Source organism: Quercus suber, unplaced genomic scaffold (assembly GCF_002906115.3).
Source record: "Quercus suber isolate HL8 unplaced genomic scaffold, Cork oak 2.0 scaffold_14, whole genome shotgun sequence".
Classification (NCBI taxonomy): domain Eukaryota; kingdom Viridiplantae; phylum Streptophyta; class Magnoliopsida; order Fagales; family Fagaceae; genus Quercus; species Quercus suber.
The window spans coordinates 494364-499260 of record NW_027069479.1 but is presented as its reverse complement, the minus strand read 5'-3'; the positions used below and the strand labels follow the sequence as shown (position 1 = coordinate 499260).

The window sequence follows — 4897 nt, the reverse complement described above, 5'->3', positions numbered from 1 at the left end:
CATCCAGTACAAATAATTTGTCAATTAAGAGCGAATTTAGATCTTTAAAACCTGATATTCGTAGGTCAATCGATAGGCTTCTTTTTTGAAGCCTAGTTATTGATTCACCTCTCTGCCATTATATACTTCTAATTGAAGTAAATCTGCTTCAAATATTATATCTTTGTTTGATTATTATGCTTCATATCCAAAGTTAGATTTACGTTTCCTTACTTATTGGAAAAACTCCAAGGTATTTTTTCCTTTTTTCATCTCTCATTTTAATTCTTTAAAATGATATGTTGTCTACAACATCAATAATACCATTACAATTGAACATCTCCATGCGTGAGCACAAGTTACAAGTTAGTTCCATTATAATTGCAACATGAAATTATTGATTGAGATCTAAAACCAATTATTAATTATGCCATATGCAAAATTAAATAGAGGACTCATTACTTTCTAGCTGTATAGGCGGTGCTGATTTTTCTAGTCTAACAAATAATTTTTCTCTTCTATTTGGATGATGGTCCTTTCTAAATTCTAAATGTCTAATCAATCAGTCTCTACTTGAACACTTATTGCAATTATCACAATTATATTATCTCAAACGTCAATGGTCATTGTAGTCACCGAGAACCATATCTTTTTCAACCAACTACCAACTAGAACATATTTACTAGTCTTTTTTAATTTTTTTTTATTAGAACATATTTACTAGTCTTGGTAAACTAGAACATAAATCTTATTTCTCATACACCTAAAATATCTTCTCTAAACTCTGCATATTGCAATTAGACACCCGTAATCGAATAGCTGCACTATCAAATTGGTTGTTTTTATACCCAAATAAGTGCTTTGTATATGCCCTAGTTTTCTAGGGCAAAATTAGCAACTTAAAAAGGATATATAGGAATCATGAAAAGAAAGAAAGAATTATCTTACATGTTCTGCGTCAACTGAATTGGCTAAATAAGCATTGTTTTTTATTTAATTTTTTTTTAAATGTAATAATTGTTAAAATATTTTGTGTAGATTGTTTATGTGATAAAGGGTATGAATTTGTGTTATAAGACTTGTTTCATCTTGAAATTTTTCAAAGTCTTTTGAAAATATAAAGTAAAACAAACACCAACAAATAAAATAATTTTGAAAATTTATGGACATGTTTTTAAGAACACTTTTAATTTTAGAAAATTTATGGACATTCAAGGACTTGTGTGTGTGTAGTGTACTTGACCATGTGTGCATGATTTATTTATTTATTTTTATTTCTTAAATAATTGGATAACAAACTCCTTAGGGTAAGAAAATTATCAATTTAAAGAAATAGGTTTTAACATGCCTCAAATTTATATTATTTTTCGAAGGTAAATTACTGTTGAATATTAGCTCTGATACCATGTTAAATGGAGAATATTATCAAACGCAATGTGTTATACCATGTTGTGTATGCTAGAGTGGATGCGGAAGAGAAAGCATAGAATAGGAACATCAAGAACACGAGAGTTACGTGGTTCAGCCTTGACAGCTTACATCCACGGAGGAATCCCTTAAGGGCTACATCTNTTAGCTTAACTGGGAAAATTTTGTATTCTCAAATAAGCGACTTAATTTGAATCTCTGGTGTCTTTTTATGAACCTATAGCATCTATCATTTAACCCCCCCCCCCCCCAAAAAAAGAGGAAAAGTATCTGTCATTAAAAAATTAGATTAATAAATTAATTTTTAAATTTGGTTCATATCAAGTTAGGGATTTCGGAAAAGGATAAGGAAGTTTCATATATTCAATTCTGATAACATTTTTTTTTTTTTATGGAATCAATTCTAATAACATTGTTTCAAGGGAATCCAATAGATAGTATGAAATTCCACGAGGAGAAAAAAATAGAAGAGAAGAAAAAGAGCTAGTATGAAATTGATTGAACATGACAAGGTGGTCAAAATGTTCCCACTCCATTTGTCATATCTTAGTTTTAGTCAATGACGAACCAAGCCCGTCTAGCTTAGTTGGTAAAGCGAAAGGCTCTTAACCTTGTGGTCGTGGGTTGAGCACCACGGTGGGCATTCTTAATGTTTTCTTAGCAGGTTTTAGTCAATACCGTGCACATCATGGGATCTAGTGACATTTTAATGTAACTTTGATAATTATTCAAAAAATGATGTAACTTTGTGGCATGTTAAAATTATTTCTTTAAATTGATAATTTTCCTACCCTAAGGAGTTTGTTATCCAATTATTTAAGAAATAAAAAAATAAAAAAATCATGCCCACATGGTCAAGTACACTACACACGCGCACATGTTCTTGAATGTTGTTGATGCTCATTTTGGAAGCCCAATAGTAGGAAAAAGCCCAACAATATGGGCAAAGAAGAGTTAGTAGATTGGTAGAAAAACCATTAAACCCAAATGGCAGGAACAATAGATTATAGGCTCATAAAGTAAATGAATGGGCCTGGATGAGAGCAAATGGGCCAAAGGAGTAAAGAGAGAGAAGTAGTAAACCTATGGGCATTATGTGATGTAGAAAAGTAAGAATAGGCCATAGCAAGCCCGAAGTAATGAAGTAAGAAAGTAAGAGGTTGATAGAAAGCCCATGAGCCCAAGGATGAAGGATAAGGTAATTAGGACAGGGAAACCTAAAAGAGTTAATAAAAGATCATGGGAATGTAGAATTAGAAATGGGCCAAGGATGCCCAAGAAGGAAGAAATGAGACAAAGGAGCCCATAAGCAATGTAATAGGTCAAGAAAGCCCAAAGTAGTATAAGTATAAACCTAATGACCATATTGAGTCATTGAGAGAAGAACCGACAGCAAGCCCAAAAGAGGCCCAGCAAGCACGGGTCAAATAACACCATTGCAGAAATAGTAGAATGGTATGGCAGGAATGGCAGCAAGATTACGGAAGGAGTAAAGAATGGGCTAAAAAGGGGAAAGCCACAATCAAGTAAGGCCTAGCCTTAAAAGGAACAAGCCAATAAAGAATGGAAAATCAAAAAAAAAAAATGTTCATGACATAAGAGGTCAAAGATGAGTGGCAGAATGCATAGATAAGCCTCTAGATCATGGTAAACGCACGAGCAACAAACAAGCTTTTGACTTATATAGAAGTGGAGCACGTGAAAGGTCCAGGCACTACCAACCTATACCCAGCCACTACAAGAGTGGTGGGTCATGGGTCACAGGTAAGAGAGGGTATGATCTGGCGGTAGGGAGAAGGGAAAGTCTATTCTGAGGTTTTTGCTCAAATTCTTTTGGGTAATGTCATGCTAGGATGACATACCACCCAAAAAAAAGAATGATGAGTTGGAATCATTAGGTGCACGCCATGAGGATAGCAAGAGAGAATAAACACACTGTGGTGGATAAGAATGACGCGGTAAGCAAACAAATAAAACTATCTTCTTTGTTTGGTATGGGAATAGCACAGTTAGCACATGTAAGTGGTGGTGGTTAGATAGTTGACAACCCAATGGGTGGCCGAGAAGAACACCCCAAACCAAACAAAAGCAGCTAAAGGCAAAAATGGTAAAAATTTAATAAAAATAATTGGCAATGTTACAAAAGTGTGTATGGAGTTGAATAGTTGGTTGGTAAGTAATATATTAAGGATCATTGGAATTTGGATCAATGATTTTGTCTCTTTGTCTTTGTTTGTAGATTGTGAATACTCAATGAATTCTTTTTTGGAGTTTTTTTTTTTAATTTTTAATTTTGCTTATATCCTGGCCTCTTAGCTTAAAATATTGGATCCGTCCCTTTCCAGAACCTACTAACCAGAATCCATTTGAAAGCTTTAGGTCTTTGACCCTATAAAAAATAAATCACTAACAATGGAGATGAAGGGGTTATTTCTTGGAGAAGAACTTCTGGAATTAGGGAACTGTGGTAAACATTTTGTCCCCAAATATTAACCTTAGTCCCATCACCTATTCTCCATATAGCCCCCTGTTCACCTACATAGCTTGCATTTATTAAGCTTTTCCATGCATAGGAGCTACTTGGATTACTTTGTGCTGCAAAAATATCACCATAAGGAAAAATTTTATCCTTAAAGACTTTATGGAATAGGGAAGCCTTAGTAGTGAACCAATCGCCATACTTGCTTCCCTAGCAAAGCATCATGAACTTCCAAAAATCTCTAAAACTCAAACCGTCAAGCAATTTTGGGAGCAAAGAGTACTCTATTTAACTCAATGGATTTTTTCTAGTATTGCTTTGTTTTCATTGATATCTAACTATATATCTAATTCTATATTATATATCTAATTGTATTACCTTGGCAAACAAAGAATCATACTAACTCTTTTTTTTTTCAAGGTAATACAAGCGTATGGTATATGAATATCTGATATCTTTATTGTTTTTATTACTTTAAATGACAATCAATTGCATGCTCTACATTATATTAGGAAAAAACTGTTTTTAGGTTTAAATTGTTTTTTATTAATTATTATAAAAAAATCATAGTATCATTCAAATAATAGTTACAATATATGAGCAAACTATAACATGGAGTCTACAATTGTCCAAATCCCACAAGTCCACTGCACAAGAGCTTGGACCTAAGCTAGTTCATACTAAAAGCATCTATGATATCACCTGTAAATACAAATGACAACTATCGAAAGATTTTTTAAATTGTACTTTTATTTTTTTAGCAAAAATGAAAATTCCTTAAGTACCTTTTTCATGCATGAAATTTCCTTCTTCTACCCAAAAAAGAAAAATCCTTTGGTTGGTCTTTTCTGTGTAGATTCTATGCACGGTGTGTTGTGGTGTAAATTTATTCAAGTGACCTTTTTGTTATATAAATTCTTCAGATAGTGTCTATTACACATCCTATTACATACACTATATACATTTTCAAGGCCTTTTTCTAATGTAATTATCACATAGTAATTCAACCAT

General features: G+C 32.9%; 1 non-coding gene across 1 annotated transcript; it reads left to right on the top strand.

Annotated features, from left to right (window-relative positions):
- The first annotated feature begins 1978 nt into the window (after window positions 1-1978).
- Window positions 1979-2050, top strand: TRNAK-CUU (transfer RNA lysine (anticodon CUU)). Its single transcript has one exon. It is a non-coding gene; the product is annotated as a tRNA-Lys (tRNA).
- Window positions 2051-4897: the final 2847 nt, after the last annotated feature.